The sequence below is a fragment of the Dreissena polymorpha genome, chromosome 15 (assembly GCF_020536995.1).
Source record: "Dreissena polymorpha isolate Duluth1 chromosome 15, UMN_Dpol_1.0, whole genome shotgun sequence".
Lineage (NCBI taxonomy): Eukaryota > Metazoa > Mollusca > Bivalvia > Myida > Dreissenidae > Dreissena > Dreissena polymorpha.
Window position 1 is genome coordinate 48410030 of NC_068369.1, and position 20256 is coordinate 48430285.

Consider the following 20256-nt stretch of genomic DNA (forward strand, 5'->3'; position numbering starts at 1 on the left):
TGCTATCTTCAATAATGCAAAAGTATTCATAAAATGAGCGATTTTGGCCACATATATTTGACCTCTGACCTTAAAGGATGACCTTGACCTTTCACCACTCAAAATGTGCAGCTTCATGAGATACACAAGCATGCCAAATATGAAGTTGCTATCTTCAATATAGCAAAAGTTATTGCAAAAAAACAGACAGACCAACAGACAGGGCAAAAACAATATGTCCCCCACTACTATAGTGGGGGACATAAAAATAGCCGACAACGACCGATTAAGCTTTAAATTTCCCGGGTAAGTTTTAGTATATTTACCGTACCCGGGGTACATGTAAGTATACTTAAGAGTACCCGGGGTACATGTAAGTAGTACCCGAGCAGACAATGACCAATCGAGCCTTAATATGCCCTGTATTTGACAGACATATAAAAGAGACAAATGGAAAGGATGAAAAAAACAACACAGCAGTAATTAGTTTTATCAGAGACATAGATAACAGAGATAGGCAGCTCGCCAAATATCGGCAAACTCTCGCGCATCCAGTGGTTTTGGCGAGATAGGTTTAAACGCGCAACTGTTTGACGGTTGCAACGGTAGTAAACACGCTTATCAACATTTCTAAAACTCGCTTTCGCATTCCAGTTTTTGCAATTTGAAACAAATATGTTATGTATTATTAAAATGAGAATGTATGCGGTATTATCACTCAACGGTAATGTGTCAATTAAAATAAATCACATGCCGCATTGTTTTATTAAGCGATTTTATCTGGCTCCAGTTTGAAAAAAAAAACACAATTCTTACCGGTATATAAAGATGGCCTTTGTAATGAGATAAAGGAGCGATAAGAATCTTACGACAAACAACTAATAATAGGTTGTTTAAATTAGATTTTTGTTTTTCATTTTAATTGCATTTTTCAAATTTGAATAATCCGAATGCCATTTACCTGTAGTATAATTTGAATAAAGCTCTGAACAAGTTTTTCTTCTTATGGAGAGAATCTGTTCTTGGTCTGCTCTAATCTGCTGTTTGTGTTCTTTGCTCTCTTAAATTACCGCTCAATTCAATGCACAATTTTACCAATAATAAATAACATTACAACCTAGAGTATATGTATAGAAATCTTCAGACCCGTATACTGTGCCATTCTCCGATATTTAGCATATCAATCAAGTTATTAAGTGACTTTTCTGTTTTTCTTCAACATGTCTTAGGCGGATTTTGTGTCATGGGATGACGAGGATGAACATTGTGATAGTGAATTTGTTGAGGACATTAATCAGTCCGTTGTGTATGAGTGCCCAGAATGCAAAAAGTTAATGAAAAGAACATATGGATTCCATGTGTTGTTAAAAAGCACAATCAAAACTTTAAAAGTATGTCCCCTTATGTACATAATGATAACTAAATGAAATGTGTTCCGGCTTCTACAGAGGAGCTTATGCAACCATTTATGTGATACAGTCTCTAAATAAACCTGAGACTGTAGTAACAATTTTAGTCTGTGCAATAAAAGAATGCATGAACATAGTTTTTACAATTTAATGATATTTCATCAAAACTTCATCATTCATAAACACATATCAATACAACTGGCATACAAAAATAAGCAATTTATTACACGTATTAAGCAAGTTGTTGATATTACAAAATTAATAACATGTCGGGAGAAAACAGCTAATATTCTGCAGTGATGCAGGCAACAAACATGTAAGCATAAGAGCCATTATCGTATGGGGCAGAGTATTAATGTTGCTGAAGAAAATTCATAATCACATAAGAATTTTTCATCATGGAGATTGGACTATAAATGCGACTGAGAGTGTTAACATGTTTTTACCAATAGTCATGTAAGGAAAAAGCCCCGCCCCTTGGTGGCCATGTTTTTCATGATATCATTGGGACACTCTATAGAGTGTTAAAAAGGTTTTTCGAATCCCGGACAATCGCTCCTACGGACAATCGCTCCTACGCTTAATTTGACAAGGCGGACAGTCGCTCCTACGATGTTTTGACAGGGCGGATAGTCGCTCCTACGATGTTTTGACAGGGCGAAAAGTCGCTCCTACGATGTTTTGACAGGGCGGACAGTCGGTCCTACATTATTTTGCCAACCCGGACAATCACTCCTACATTATTTTGTCAACCCGGACAATCGCTCCTACATTATTTTTGACTCCACGGCAAAACATATTATTCGCTGATCAAAGGCTTACACCTATAATTAACCAACAATTAAAATTGCCAACCTGTTAACAGAAAGCCAATTTAACATGAGGCGATCAATTTGATTTTAATTAATTAATTTACTTACTGACAAACTATGTTACAGTTTGTCGATTCTGTAAATATAAGGTAGTTATAAGGGCACTTTGGACAATGGTTCCTACATTATTCCTATCAGGGACATTCGTTCCTATATTACATTTATTGGAATAAGTGCCATTTTGCGAATGGAATAAACATAAAAACCGCATTAAATCAATAATTGCTATAACAACAATGGTAGTATCAATCGATAATGACCACTTTGACACCTATGATGTGCGAACCGTGCATAAAGATTACAGAATGGCGTCACATTAAAGGGGCCTTTTCACAGATTTTGGCATGTTTTGAAGTTTGCTATTAAATGCTTTATATTGATAAATGTAAACATAAAATTTTAAAAGCTCCAGTAAAAAATAAAAAATAAAATTTAAAAAAGGAAAACAAAAGTAGCCCGCAGCAGGACTCGAAGTAAAAAAACGCATTAGCCAACTGAGCTATCCTGCCAAGGATACATAAGATGCGTATTTTATACCTTATATCATCGTAGTTTCACAAATTTAAACGACATCACTAGAACTTTCTAAATTATTCAATCGCTTCGCGTTGCAACGCTTTATAATTTTTAGGTTTTTAAATCGTCAAAAGATGCATATAATGGCTATATTAGACCATGGCAAATGTTCAGTAATACTGTTTCCTCACAAATATCATAACTAAACCGAAAATTTGCGAATCTGAAACAACTTTTCTCAATTTTGTCAATTTACCAAACCGTCAAAAGATCCCTTTAAAGTGAATTAAGGTTAGTAAACAATTGGCTAGGTCATTGTTTTCACATTTGACCAATTGATTGATATGACACTGAACAATTTCTTAATCGGCATTTCTATGATTATTAAAATAGTGTGTTAAAGTGATACTGAACAATTTTTGTATGTGTTGAATTGTAATATATTGATAAAATGTTATATGTATATGTTACAATAACACAAAATAGACAAGAACAATTATACATTGAATACAAAATTCATGAAATGCAACATGCTGGCAAATTCAAATGTACAGACATTTTCGATTTCAAATTTAAATATCTGGCTTATTTCGCATTTTTCGACACAAGTGGCAATTTTAATTGTCGGTTAATCATAGGTGTTAGCCTTTGATCGGCGTACACTACATTTTGCCGTGGAGTCCAAATAATGTAGGAGCGACTGTCCGGGTTGACAAAATAATGTAGGAGCGATTGTCCGGGTTGGCAAAATAATGTAGGAGCGACTGTCCGCCCTGTCAAAACATCGTAGGAGCGACTGTCCGCCCTGTCAAAACATCGTAGGAGCGACTGTCCGCCCTGTCAAAACATCGTAGGAGCGACCGTCCGCCCTGTCAAATTTAGCGTAGGAGCGATTGTCTGTAGGAGCGATTGTCCGGATACCAGGTTTTTCTATAGCTATATATAGACATATAAGGAAAAATGCCCCACCCCCTGGTGCCCATGTTTTTGAACCAACCGGAACCATTTTTGAACTTGCCCAAGATATCATTTTGACAAATCCTCTGACCAAGTTTCATGATGACGGACAATAAACCGGAACAATTTTTTAACTTGTCCAAGATTTCATTTGGAAAAATGTTCTGACCAAATTTCATGAAGTTTGGACAATTAATGTGGCCTCAAGATTGTTTACAAGGCAAATGTTGACGCCACACAACACGCACTCCACGACTGCCAAAAGGCGATCAAAAAAGCTCACCATTAGCACATTGTGCTCAGGTGAGCTAAAGGGCAAAAAGATAATCACTACAAATTTGTTCCCACAAAAAATGGTTCTGGGCAACTTCCTAACCATGAACATATTCAGTAGTGTGTCCTGCTTCATTAACACATACTTTCATCCTTAAATATGTTTTGCCATGCTTTGATCTGAATGTAAAAAGCGAATGTCCAGGTCTCTAGCGTGCGTATTGACAATAAATTGCTTTGGATCACTTCGTTCAGTATGTAACACTCAACCCTGATAGGCACAGTGATCTCAACTTGGCAGACTCCAACGGCAGCTGAGTCTGGTTCTGTTGTTGACGATGACTAACCACACTGAGTTGCTTTGTCTTCATACAATGCAGTGTTGAGAGAAGTATCATCCTCAGTTCTCAGTTATGGATTCATCCTCATCGAGCAGGAAACCATCCTCAAGCGCTGTTGGGGATGATTCTGCACCCCATAACTCAGTCACTCCCTCCTGGGCATGGCCAAACTGAAAATACAAATGAGCATATCAGATGAACACCAAATAATATGAAATGTATTATATGCTATTCTAAATTTAGATAAAACAAGAGATGTGTTCATCAGAAACACAAAGCCCCCTACTGCGCCGCAATTTGACCTTTGACCTTGAAGAATGACCTTGACCTTGAACTTCCACCACTCAAAATGTGCGGATTCATGAGATACACATGCATGCCAAATATCAAGTTGCTATCTTCAATATTGCAAAAGTTATGGCCAACGTTAATTTTTTTTCGGACGGACGGACAGACTGACATACTGACAGTTCAACAGCTATATGCCACCCTACCGGGGGCATAAAATATAAAGGCCTCATGGAATTTATAAAGAAGGCACATAAGCATGCAATTTATAATGTTTCATATGTGAATTCTTTTTCTTTCTATCAGCATTTTAACCATTTTAACCCAACAACATTCAGGCTGTTTAGTTGACTTGTTACTGCATAATGTAATAATGGCAATTTCTCCATAAGATATAACAGACTACTGCAGTTGACGGCCAGTTACCTTTAAAATAGGATTTATGTGTGTTACATGAATATTGTAACTTAAAAACTCTTCCATTATACAAAATTCCTTTTCTTGTAATAGAATGAGCTTCATTTTTATAAATTCATTGTCATATTTCAGCAAATGAACACAGAAAGACAATAAACAACCAATCCACCATTTACACCACACAATAACTGGTAATAAGACAAAATGCTGTCTTATTTCCAGGTATTGTGTGGTATTTAATATTACCTGAGCTAAGACACCTTATTAAATTATCTTCCTATATTATAAATTGATCAACAAGCACCTGTTTTAAATTAAATTTGATTTAATATTCCTTGATCAATGGATTAAAATTAAATTATTAATTAAATTCTTATCTTAATTATTAAATGACTCTTGTTTCAAATCTAAATTTATAAATTAAATCATATATTAAATGATCAATTTATTAAAACTTTCCTTAACTTATAAAACTGAAGCACTTTTTTAATTAAGCACATTCTTCGATGATTTTAACTACACAAAATAAACAAACCATTATTTATACTAATTTACACAAAGTAAGATTGTGAATGAGAATGAAGTAAAATTATAAATGTTTAAATTATTATAAAAAGTTGATTTAATTGGGGAGGGCTAATCTTTTATCTGGCACAATACTGTGTCTGCCATTATAACTTTGATGTACATCAAATGATATACATCACCATTCGGTGGACGGACGGACTGACCGACATGTACAAAAAATCTACCCCCTCTTCTTTGAAGGGGGCATAAATATGGGAAACCATAAAACTATTGAAATCAGAAATTTGCTTATATATAAATGCATTATATATTATAGATTGATTATTAAATGAGGCATGTATTGATACGTCTTGCTAATTACAGCATTTAAACTTAGAGCAGATAATATAAAGATTTTTTAGAGAGTAAATTTTCCCCCCACAACTAAAATTTTGTACATAACATCTAACTGTATTTTTTTCTTTATCAATTGCGGATTTTAAAAATTCACTTAACTTTGTTAAAACAGAAAGAGCTTTCTCTTACATCATACATTCTCACAAGTCATATATTTGTACAAAATGCATAAACATATTTTTGGTGTTATTTTGATGCATGTGTATTGTGTATTTATTATTATGGTAGTTTGATGTTTAGCTGTATATGCTTATGTCGCAAATAAACTCGCTGTTCTGTTCTTTTAATTTTATAATATTGGGATTTATTGTGCTCGAATCAAAGTCAGGGGAAGTCTACACTGTGTATTAGCAACCTCCTGTGTTGATCACTATCTTATTTATTTACCATTATTATTTTAAATAAGCGTTCAATGGCAAATAATACAGGTAAAATCATTATTTGATGTGGATATCAGTACAGTTAATAAATGTTAATAAATGTCTATATATTCTAAGCATAGCATACGCAATTGTATAATTCCGAACTAATATAATTTACTTAAATATGATCTAGCTAGAATCAACATCAACATGGATCAACATCACAGTTGTACTTTTTATTTAGTTTTCAGTAATCTGTCCTTGAAATAGCGGTAGCCTTATTAAAGACAGCGCTAAGTGTAAAGTGGAGATTAAGAAATAAGATCTATTGCATCGCACTGGCGGTATAGCATGTAGTCTTAAATAAGACACATTTAAGACATGGATAAAATACAAATATGACACATATGAATCTTTCATTTCTTCAAAAAATAAGCACGTAGTCACATATAAATAAAACACATTTAAGACACAGAAACAATATGAATAAGACACATTTGAATCTTTCATTTCTTAAAAAAAGCATGTGAATCTTTAGAATACAATATAAAATAACATGTATTACTGACACATTATTCTCAAACAACATGTTTAATTAAAAAAATGTATCCGTACAATACTCAATATCCTTTTACAATGAATTTAACAAGTTTTCTTTAATGACCGATTCATCAAAGAAACACAAATTCCCAACCATTAACAACATGTTCAATTAAAAAAAAAATGTTTCAGTACAATACTCAATATCCTTAAAAAATATTGCTCAAAAATCTGTTTTACTATATAACGTCTTGCATTTTTACCTATGGCATTTTTACCAGTTTACCTCTGGCATTTTTACCGCTGGCATTTTTACCTCTGGCATTTTTACCTATGGCATTTTTACCTCTGGCATTTTTACAGCACACCATATAAATGGGTCAAAAAGTAAATTTCAGTAGCGTTAAAGATATAATAGCAAATTCAATAAGAAAACTGTATTGATATGACAGAAATTAAAATTCAAGTATGAAATGTGTCCACTTTATCAAATTCTAGTATTTAAATGGGTCCAGTTTATAAAACTTCTTGTATTGAAATGGGTCCACATTCTCAATGGTATCGTATACAAATGGGTATGCTTTAAAAAAAAATCTTGTATCAAAATGGGTCTACTTTATCAGAGTTCCAGTATAAAAATGGGTCACATTTCGCAAGTCTCAGCGGAACACCCCACACACCCGGGTTTAATGTCCAGGTGTTTGTTACCCCTTACAGCAATTGCTAGGGAGGGGGGGCTACATCTTGTTCGGATTACAATAATTTTAATGTTTAAGTGGTCATTATTTTATGTTATTTTCTATTGATGCAAAGAAATACTTAAATTACTTCCCAAAATGTATAATATATTATAACATCATTATTTTTTTGCAAGCATTCCCCACACATTTGGCAACGTCAATATGGTGAAATAATCAAAAATAATATTTTCATGATATTGCTGAAAACACAATTTGAATCTTTTATTGACATACCATATATATATATATATATCGCTCAAATCAGCCAATGGAAAAAATGAAGTGTCTTTATTTGTGTCTAGCCGCAGGAAATTTTATTGGACAGTCTGTCTTACAAAGGTCAGGTTAGGTGAAAAGCTGGCTTAGACAGCTTCCACGAGAAAGTACAATTGAAACATATACATGTAACTGTTAAGCATGTGCTAATTATAGCAAACAACAAAACCTGCATATTTAATTGGCTCTGGAGATAATCTGTCTACTGGGGTCAGTGATGTCCCCCAATAGCTTATCTTATCAGTTAATTTATAAACTGCAGTGTGATGGCTCTTATAATGAAGTGAAGCAAAATGTCTATGTCACAAAAGAATGTTACTCTCAGTTGCAACTGGGCAGACATGTGGTCAATTACTCGAAAAAAAAATCAATGAAATTAATGATTTTAACTTATTTTTTAACATGATTAATGTTTTTTTCATTGATATATTATTAATTGGTAATCTCAACCAAAGTGATCAAATTGATTACAAATGTATTAATTCATGCATTTAATAATATTTGGGCTTCTAGACCCTTTATCAACCACTGTTCATCTATAAAAAAAATCCTATTCTTATTAAGGGTGTCACGATACGCTCCCCTTCATTACTATACGTATCGCGGTACAGTGTGTACGATACAATACGTACCGGGATACGTATTGTCAGATGGAAACAACATACAAACCATTTTAAACCATTTTTTCAATTTTATTTAAAGACCTCTACATACATTAATTTCTTTAATTTGTAAAAAATGTAATTTTATTTTAAATTCATATTCATGATTACAAAATTTGTCATTTAAAAATGTGATATGAGATGATATTGGGAGAATTTCCGTTAACATTGATCCAATTACTGTGCCACATATTTTATTGATTGCGCCAATGGAATCTTTCTTGCCGCGTATTGTTACAACATCCAAACATTAAAAGTTTACTTGGCGCGTTGGCGCATATGAAAAATGCTGTACCGTACCATACGCACTCGAAGGCGTATCATGCACCGTACTGAGAGGAGACTATTACGATATACCTTCCCACAGAGTACCGTGACACCCTTAATTCTTATCCTATTAACTTGCACAAAAAAAAAGGTTGCATGGTACTGCACGATTATTGCATTTAATGTTCATGGGCATTTGAAAAGTGCGGTCACTCATTCAACTTCTATGAGAAAGGAAAGAAAATGCCAGAGTCTCTCCACTGGTGCAGAAGTTGCATGAATTGCTTTTTCAAAATGTAACTTGTATACATGGGTTAACATGGTTCACTAAAATTCTCATGAAATCAATTATTTGACTGATTACTTAACTGTTCCCACACCGAATTAAGCTCCAACACTTATTTTTTGCATAAATGCAGATCATCAATGCAATAGACTGTATTCGGAACTCCACTAATCGTTAGGTACAATAAACTTTTTACCATTATGACCCTAGTGTCACATGAATATTCTGGTACCGTACTTACTTAGTTTGAACAAGACTATTTCCAAGCAATATGAGTCCAATACCGATGAAACTCCACCATTTTCAGCAATATTTCTAGTCTATTTGTTGCCATACCAATCAGAATTATTGACATTGGAACACAATGAATTGACATGCATAATCTCCATGTTGCCTTCTATCCATGTTTCAAGTTTCATGAAAAAATATGTAGAACTTTTAAAACTATCGGAGGATCCACTATTTTCAGCAATATTTCTAATCTATTTGTTGCCATAGCAACCAGAATTCTTGACGTAGGAACAAAATGAAATGACGTGCATAATCTCCATATTGCCATCTATCCATATTTTCAAGTTTCATGAAAAAATATGAAGAACTTTTAAAGTTATCACAGGATCCAGAAAAGTGTGACTGACTGACAGACAGAGCAAAAACCATAAGTCCCCTCCATTTTCACCTGTAGGGGGAATAACAATACGCATTCCCGTGGATCTAGGTCAATTTTATTTGTACCTCATGTAAATTAGCGGAAAAACCAGTTGTAGGCAAGTTCCAAATAAGAACTATTGTTCAGACTTAATCCCTTGAAATACCCCTCGGACCGAGAGCTATCAGAGATCTACACCACTTGAGTAATTAACTACATGATAAGTTGGCAAGTATCTGATGTTGTTAATGTGTCATTTGTCTTCATGAATTGAAATTGAATCTGCTTTTTGGTCAAAAATAATCATAAAATAATAATGAGTAATGACCTCTTGTAGAGGTAATCTATAAAATTATTATTTAAGTAATACAAAAGCTATAATTAATGATCAATCCATGATTAATGAAAAAAGTATTCAATTAATAATCATGATGATAACAGATTAACAATTATGATTACCCCATGTCTGCTACTGGCAACTTATTGAAAATATAACCCCATTTCTCAGGTAAAAAGTTTTATCAACTCATCAAATAATTATGAAATGGTATTTGTACTAAATACTTCAGGTAAAAATGAAAGTTAGATTTAAAATTTGACATTTGCACAACAGTAGATAGCAGCTTGTGCTTCAGTGATGTGAGACACAAAGAAACTATTATCAAGCACATGCAATACCCTTAATGTTTTGAAGCATATTTAATTTGCATGAAATGTACAACTCTTTTATCTTGAAATAATTAATGAGAAAATCAGAGCTTCCCTTGGCATACTTTTTTGTATCTTCATCACACCCTAGGGTGAATTAAAAAGAGACAAAACAAAAACACAATTTCTGATAGAATATTGGAAATAGTGTCACAAAGCATTTGGAGAGAATGTTCAAAAGAAATTGTAAATACATTTTAAATGTTTATTTATGGATTATGATGAACAATTTAATGATCAATATAAAAAGTGCTTATGAAATGCTGGGAACAAATTAAAATGAATGTTGCCTGATTGAAATCCCATTGTGGTTTTTCCAGAGACTGTTTATCATCTTTGATGTGAGGTGTGAGCATTTAGAAGCCCTTAAATCAATTGAAAGTCTGTCACATTGAATCTTAAATTATGAGACTGAATATTGAATTGTGTAAAAGGTCCCTTTTTTGGGCTGGACTAAATGACTGCCAACTTATGACATTGAACAACAAGTTTTACTGTAAAGTGTCAAATGAGCAGTACAACAATTGGCCCAGTGACACCCCATTTGCACAAATATTTGTTTGGTACTTTTTCAATCATTTTTAACCCTAGCATTATAACTCCTTAGTCTGAAACTCCTAACAACAAGTATCGTTGAAAACGATGGATGCTCGCGATGATGCCCTTTGTCAATCTATGTGTTAATAACCACCTAAGAAAAATCTATTATTAGCCTCGGTGACCTTGACCCCAAATGACATCAAGCGTCATCAAAAGGTAGAGGTCTATATATGTAAGGTACCTACATGCCAAATATGTAAGAGATCAGTAAAATATTGAAGGCGCTTTGAAAAACTGTAACAAAAGTGTGACGGAAAAATATATAATTAGCCTCGGTGACCTTGACCTTCAACCCAGTGACCTAAAAACTCATCAAAAGGTAGAGGTCCATGCAAGGTACCTACATGCCAAATATGAAAGAGATCGGTAAAGTAGTGAAGGCGGATGGCCCTATGAGAAACTGTAACAAAAGCGTGACGGAAAATCTATTATTAGCCTCGGTGACCTTGACCTTGAACCCAGTGACCTCAAACCTCATCAAAAGGTAGAGGTCCATGCAAGGTACCTACATGCCAAATATGAAAGAGATCAGTAAAGTAGTGAAGGCCCTATAAGAAACTGTAACAAAAGCGTGAAAGAAAATCTATTATTAGGCCTCTGTGACCTTGACCTTGAACCCAGTGACCTCAAACCTCATCAAAAGGTAGAGGTCCATGCAAGGTACCTTAGACATGCAAAAAATGAAAGAGATCCGTAAAGTAGTGAAGGCCCTATGAGAAACTGTAACAAAAGCGTGACAGAAAATCTATTATTAGCCTCGGTGACCTTAACCTTGAACCCAGTGACCTCAAACCTCATCAAAAGGTAGAGGTCCATGCAAGGTACCTACATGCCAAATATGAAAGAGATTGGTAAAGTGTTGAAGGCGCTATGAGAAACCGTAACAAAAGTGTGACTGAAAGAAGTAAGGAAGGAAGGAAGGACAAACTGGCCACTATATGCTCCGCCAACATTTTATTTCGGGAAGCATAAAAATATAACACTTGTTTAACCCTTTCCCACACAAAAGCAAAGTGGAAGTGGCTTTGTGCAAACAGCATAACTTCAGAACAGCCTGTGAATAAAACGCAGGCTGTTCAGGTTTTATGCTGCTTGCTGCTCATCAGTATCTAAGGGTTGGAAATGATGCCTTTAAAACTTGGATCTAGTAAGAAAGTTCTTGAATTAAATATAACTTTCTAAGTGACTACGAATGCGTCAAAATACGTATCTAAGGGGTAAAGGGATAAACAAAAAGTAAGGATTGGTAGTAAAAAACTAAGAAGATTGCCAGTAGTATTACAAACAAATAAAACTATGTATTTAAAACTGATAATATTGTCTTTGTGAAATTAATCTGCAGATTCATTAGCCCATTGTTCTCAATAATTAAATCAAACACAACTGATAGATTTACCATGCCAACACATTGTTTAAAACAATTATTATAATACGTGTTTTCCTCAATAAAAAAACAACTTATTTCGTATTCATTTAAAATTAATAAAAAAAACTCAAATCTCAAGATTGTTTGACCTGGAGATAATAAGATATTCAATGTGTGGAGTGTGTCCTTCAGCTTATCAGTTACTGTGTTACTGATTGTAATCTAATAAACCGTGGGTGACTGTGCTCTCTAGGGGTCTAAGGTGACAAAATAAGATAAGACTGGATGCATGTATTTAAGAGGGCATAAGGCACTATTTGGATTTTTCGGCGTAAGCTGTATTAAGCCAGCTTTTCACTCTGACTTGACCTTTGTAAGTGTCCAATAATACTCAAATAAAATTTCCCGCGGCTAGGTACGAATGAATACACTTCATTTATTCCATTGGCTGATTTGAGTATAACACCAGAACATTGGAAACATGTCCGCGTCTTTGTAACACTGTTTTACTGCATGAAACAATTTTATCTCTAATGAAAAGGCTCAATAGATAGAACAGTTTCACAATCAATTTTCGACATAAATACAGTTTGTGCGTTCACCTTTTATTTTCAGAGAATTACCAGCGCAAAAGCGTTTATACTAAAGGCTATGTTGTCATATTTAGTACTTACTTGCATTGCATTTCAACCCGCGAGGTTTCGGGTCAAGTCGCGGCCATTTGTGAAAGTCAGAGTTTATATACAGTTCATCACCGGAGTTCGCAGAAGGGGTTGCGATCATTGTGTTACACCGGTCTTACTGACAATAACGTAGTGACTGTAATGCATTGCATTCCAATCCGCAAGGTATCAAGGTCAGTTTGCGGTCAGTTGCAGAAATCTTTATATAAACGCCGTCTCGTAAACTTTGTGCACTTGAAGTCTGTTTTGATCAGAGAGATACTAAATAAAGATATTCGGCGATATTATTGTGGTAAGCCAATCATCGATTTTTAATATGGTTTCAACCATGATAAGGACCAATTTTGATAAAATTAATTAGAAATATTTATCCATTTAGACCAGTTTATTAAGCATGAGCACAATAATTCACTATACTATAATTATGCAATTAAATAAGATTCGAGTATTGCCGGCTGACCTATATGCACTCGTTTATTTTCATGTTTCTTGTGATTTTCTATTATGTAAATATAGATATCTGAGTAATAATATCACATAAAGCAAAATAAGCCACGAAATCTGGCGCAACACCCCGTAATTGATTTGCTTATGATGTAGCTAAGAACTGCGCAGAAAAGAGGCATCCGCTACTTTTTATCTCATAGAGATAACTTTTGATCGTTCATAAACATCGACCACAATCAACGCCGTATATCTTTTTTAAAGATATTTCTTGTTTATATTAATAAATGACATTAAATAAAAATGGAAACTAACAAACTAACAAACTAACAGCTCATAGATTATGGGCATTCAATAGTGGTGATATTATATTGTTAGTAAAAAACGGCTCTAGGAGAAGTGCCCCCCCGGAGAACTGCCCCCCCCCCAAAGATTTTTCACTGGGCGGAGAACTGCCCCCTCACTGTTTTTTATAGGGCGGAGAACTGCCCCCCTGCCGATTGTCAGAATTGATGACCCGGAGAAGTGCCCCCTAATTAAAGAAATTTCGCGGCGATATATAAAGCGAGTATTATAATGACAATAACGCCAGTAACTTTCTTGCTATTATGTCTGGAAATTGAGTGAAATTTCAAAAGTAATATAAAGTTGTACAAGTAATAAAAGTTATAAAACGGCAAAAAAACCTGCCTCGGCATTGACGTCGCCATCTTGATAATCACGTGATTTTCGTCTATGTGAACAAAGAAAAACAAATCACTTTTTGCTAATAAAAAGTTTTCTCGGCTGAATTATTTGATATTTTCCCCGTAAGTAAAACAAACAATTAGCATGCAATTTAATCCATCCTTATGCAAGCTGAAAACAATAATTTATTTGTTTGTTTTCGCCAATTACGGATTTGGACGGTTCAATATAATAAACCCGTATGCGGCTTTATTCAAAGCTAACAAGTTCTTAACAATAAAGGTCGGTCCGGTCTACCAATTAAAAGATTAAAAGATCGCGGTGCTTATCGTTAACGGTAACAAGTTCTCTGCCTGCCTAATTAGCTGCTAATTAAAGCAACTGTTACCGATTTTGTTTGTTTGGCATGTCGACATGATCTGCTCAAAATGCAAACTGTTGCCGTAATATGTGTAATGTGTGTATTTATGTATGTCATTTTGTATGACACATGCATTAACTAAACAACATAAATAAATTGATTATAAATTCGACTTCACTCTACTTTTTTCTTCAAGTCAGCTAAATTAATGCCTTTGCTTTGCCTATTAATTTCCTTTTTTATACGTAAATTTACGTTTTTTTTCCATGGGTCAATACTATCTTTATAATGAAAATTAATTCCGATGTAACTTTTCCTCCATAAGTACTGAGTTGCACGTCTATATTTAGTTGCGACACTTGGCCAGTATTAACACGCACGCGTTTCCTGTGTGGATCTCGACTATGTTTCGCGCTCTTATTAAAACACGACTTTTACATGGCATTCATGTATAGTGAGTGGTGCAGATGCGCACTAAGGGCCTTAAACAGTATTATCACATGCCTCTAGACAATTTGTGTTATTCAGTTCGATAAATGGTAATATACTTGTACTGAAATTCAATTGTTACCGGATAAAATGTGTACGGCGATAACGTAAAATTACCCGTAAGTATTGTTTTCACTACGTAACTAATAACTAATATGACACCGGGGGGCAGTTCTCCGCCCCTACAGATTTGATGGGGGGGGGGCAGATATCCGCCTACTAAATTCTGACAGGGGGGCAGTTCTCCGCCCCTACCGATTTGATGGGGGGGGGGGCACCTCTCCGCCACCTTTAAAATAAGGGGGCAGTTCTCCGGGGGGCAGTTCTCCGGGGGGCGCTTCTCCGGATTCCGATGTAACTTTTCCTCCATAAGTACTGAGTTGCACGTCTATATTTAGTTGCGACACTTGGCCAGTATTAACACGCACGCGTTTCCTGTGTGGATCTCGACTATGTTTCGCGCTCTTATTAAAACACGACTTTTACATGGCATTCATGTATAGTGAGTGGTGCAGATGCGCACTAAGGGCCTTAAACAGTATTATCACATGCCTCTAGACAATTTGTGTTATTCAGTTCGATAAATGGTAATATACTTGTACTGAAATTCAATTGTTACCGGATAAAATGTGTACGGCGATAACGTAAAATTACCCGTAAGTATTGTTTTCACTACGTAACTAATAACTAATATGACACCGGGGGGCAGTTCTCCGCCCCTACAGATTTGATGGGGGGCGGGGGGCAGATATCCGCCTACTAAATTCTGACAGGGGGGCAGTTCTCCGCCCCTACCGATTTGATGGGGGGGCACCTCTCCGCCACCTTTAAAATAAGGGGGCAGTTCTCCGGGGGGGGGGGGGGGCAGTTCTCGGGGGGTGGGGGGGGGGGGCAGTTCTCGGGGGGGGGGGGGGGGGGGCAGTTCTCGGGGGGGGGGGGGGGGGGGGGGGCGCTTCTCCGGATACCGTAAAAAACAACTGCATTAATTTATCAAAAAGAAACTTAACACATAAAATTGTCTATTTGGTATCTGAAAAATCTTTTCTTGCTGAAATTGTGATGTACACACCATCAATGCATTTGGTTACGTAATATCCCATATTTCTACGAATTCACTGATGGTATTGACACAACTTACATGTAACTGTAACAATAATAAATATTAATAATAATTATAATGCGAAAAAGTTTCCACCGTAGATTTTCATTTACAAGTAATTGATCGCCTGATAATAAAGGCCAATTTGGTGCAGTCACACCAGCAACCAGTATTCGATTTCCATTCTGGGACCAGGGTCCATGTAAATTGTTTCGGTTGTGACAATACAATATAGGTGGAGCTTAAATTAGGTACTCTGGTTGATCCACATGGCACATGACCATGTCAACTTTAAAATATGTTTTTCAGTGAGTCAGAGATTAATGCATAGAATTAAGCTCTTAATATTGAAAATTCTTTCCACATTTTGAGTCTTAACTGCAGGAGCTCCAGGTCAACACATTGTCATAAGCATGATAATACATATTCATCATCACACACTGTCATGTAATTATTCAGGTGAGGAAGGAACTAAGAAATAAAATATATGCACACATGCACACATTTGTTCACAACCTGTGGCTTCAAGCCTAAAAGATGCAGCAGACGTAAACATCCTCAGGTGTGAAAAAATGATGTTCAATAAATTAAAAATAATCTACAGTAGATACACTTGATTAACCACACAGACGAAATCTACAGTACTGTAACGACACTGAATTGCAATTAAGTATAGTGAATAATTTCATCATTGTTCAATTAATGGATTTTTTTCAACATTTGACCAACAAATTTTTTGTTGTAGTAAATATATTCAATACCAACAACAAAAAAATCAATAATAAAAGAGGATAACATTCATTAACCCTTTCAGTGCAGGAACCGAATTTTAAAGGCCTATGCAAAACGTGGCGTCTCATCAGGATCCAAACTGTTTGCTATTCTGATAGTATTCTTTGAAAAAAATCAAAGAAAATGCTAATTTTAGAAATTCAGCAGACAACATTTTAGCAGACGACAAATTTCCCAGCATGCAAAGGGTTAAGGGGGCAGGGGATATATTTTTGCCCAAATTTCAAGTTCCGAAAGGCAGCAAACAGTCAAATCCATTTCATCAAAACAGAAAGTGACACAAGAACGCCTATTTGTGTCAGTGTCATAACATAGCGCAAAGGCAACATGCATTGAAAATAAAACCAAAGACAAGGCCAGCTTCTTCACTTGTGAAACTATTGCCCTTGATCTTCCCCCCGGCAGCGAGACAATTCACCCCCAAGACAATTCACCCCGTGGAGACAATTCACCCCTGCTCCCTGGACAATTTTTTTTAATCTTTTGCTGTTTGTTTAGGATTTAGTAATTACAAATATCTGTTTTCTAAGGATAGTTATTTGTATTCTTTTTTATTTTTATGAAGTTCTTATAAAAGCATATTAAGATGTTCTCAGAATTTCTTTCTTTTTTTCATAAAATTACTTGCAATTGAAACATAACTGTGCTTTTTATCTATTGATGTTTGATTTTGTTATTAACAATATCTTATTATTAACAATATCTTATTATTGTTTTTATGTCATTAAATAATTTATTATGTGTTTATGTTTTATTTAAGATTGATTTTATTCATTAAAACAGTTTATATTTGTAAAAAGTGTATAAATAAATAATAATGGTATTGGATACATTATTTGGAAATAATCTAATTGTTTTATTTGATAAGTTATGCAAGATTTCGAAATTTTTATAAAATTACTATATTTATTTTTAAATGGGAAATATAATAATAAAATATTTGTCACATAATCAGTCAACAAAGTAACAACACCTAAAAACAACCTTTTTCACACCCATAAAGGTATCAATAAACAGATAATCTGTCAGGCATTTAGAGCTGATGAGGGTACTGATTATCTAATGGTAGATAAGGCTATTACTGATTGGGGTTGCTAGAGATAAGGCTGTAGTATGGAATGAGTTAACATACTGTGTGATTGAAGTGGACTTGAATTGAGTACAATTTTTGTAAAAAGTACATTACATTTCAAAACATTTTTAAGAGGAGCATACTAGCGGTATTATAGTAGATTTAATAAATCATGAGGTATTCGTGTATAAGTAGCATTTAAAAAAATTGTAACATAAAATGGTGTGAATTTGATACTGGCTTTGAAATGAATACTGATAATTGCAGACTAAAATATGTTTCAATACACAACATTACAAAACACAACTTCTATCACTAATCCTTCAATGAGAGAAAATCCAACAACTTAATGGATAATAAGAATAAAAATAATATTTTTTTTAATGAAACACTTTTGTTTATAGGCAGTTAAATAAAAATAATAATCAAAATATCAGGTGAACAACAATGGAATTTTTTAATACAATACCAGGTCTTAGAATTGCCCAGCCCAACATAATTATTTGTCAATGTGTGTAACTGAAGTCTTTGTTTATCCGTGTTGACACATCTGATAAAGCCTTGTCAGGTGTGTGAATGCTTGATTGTAATACCCATTAATAGCACGCTTCCAACCAGATTAAATTTCCTTTCTTTAATTAAGGTTTTCTTATCAATTAAACCATAATATTTTATTAAATTAATTATCCCATCTAACATGAATAAATAAGTAATTGTCATAATGTAAAATTCTAAGAATTAAATGAAACTAATTAATTAACTTCAATATTTGACAAAGTTCTCAAATAATAAAATAGCAGTTAACCTAATAATATTATTTCAGTCTTCATGATAGTTCATTTTATCCACTAGCCATTCGGGCTTCTGGAATGGTAAAGACAAGTAGCCCAGCAGCAAAATTACTAGCCCAAAGTAAATTTGTTAAAATATACACCCTGTTAAAGGGTTTCATCTTTCAATAGCAGTTAATCTATTAAAAGTAAAATTGTATCCAGGGTATGTTAACTGTAAAGCCTATTGCAAAAACAATTGCAACACAATATAACAAGTCAATGTAATTATGTCCTTTATTAATTATAAGTATTTAACATGTGATAAACAACTTCTTCGTTCATCTAATCATCACTGCAATCCTGGAGATCCTCTTAGTCAGAAACCATATCCTGTAAAACAAGCAACCTGATAGTTATTTTCCAGAAGTTTACTTGACAAGTGAAGGCATAGATGGCATACTTTTATCATACATGTTGACTTTTTTATTATGCTGTGTTTTAAAGCGTAGCTTATTAAACTCTGTCATACAGAAGTAGCTTCTCCTTCATCACTGATTTTTTACCACTTTTCTTGAAATTCACGTTTCCGTGATTTTTCATAGTCATTTGTTGACTTACGGTCAGAAGTGGGCAGTTTCTTGCCAGGCTTCGCTCCAGCTACGTATTTAAGCATTATGCAGCCTTATGCGCGTAGGGACTTACAACTTTGGAAATAAACACACAAACAAGGTTACAAAGTAAAATGATGTTTATTCCGGAAATGCAAGCCGCGTACGTCGATAAGTTTACTTCAGCAGAAAACACATCAGCATGACGTGTGCCAATAGTAAATAACCAGTCTAAATTGTTCACCACGTGGCCTGTGTTACGACTCGAAAATGACCGTTGAATGTATGGACCAATCGGAACGCGTTTAAATCTCGTATTTTAGGCGAAGTTGAACGAAGTTCTGTCGGAAATCTTCGCGAAGTACTCACAAAATAATGACTTTTATCACACTTAAAAATGAAACAATATTGATACACGGAATTTCTACTGGCCCGACGGCAGGCTTCCTGAAAAGGCCGGACCGCCGGTCTTGTCCTGGCAAAATTCTTTACGGTCCGGTGAAGTTTCTAATATTGCCGGTCCTTGTGACAGGCCAAACAAAATATGACTAAATACCGAAAAGACTAATACTTGCCAAAAGAACGATTACACCCAATTCGAATCACTCTTTTCGTGAATTTCGAGCCTATTTGTCATTAAGAACACTAACGCGTTACGAGTTCTTAAGAGTACTCTCCCATTGTTGTTGTTTTTTCGAAAACAGTAAATTTTCATTGTTCCGACATATAACCATCTATCCAATTACAAAGGATGTAACTAAAAACTACAAATGAAAAAATGCTTATACAAATGATCGATATTGTCAAATTTGAAGT

The 20256-nt window shown here is 34.7% G+C and overlaps 1 long non-coding RNA gene across 1 annotated transcript in view; it reads right to left on the minus strand.

The window, feature by feature from the left end:
• Positions 1-1522: 1522 nt before the first annotated feature.
• LOC127860516 (uncharacterized) overlaps positions 1523-20256 on the minus strand; it is a 36275-nt gene continuing 17541 nt past the window's right edge. The window contains exon 2 of the long non-coding RNA XR_008039827.1: positions 1523-4517. This is a non-coding gene — a long non-coding RNA (uncharacterized LOC127860516). The remainder of the gene's footprint in view (positions 4518-20256) is intronic.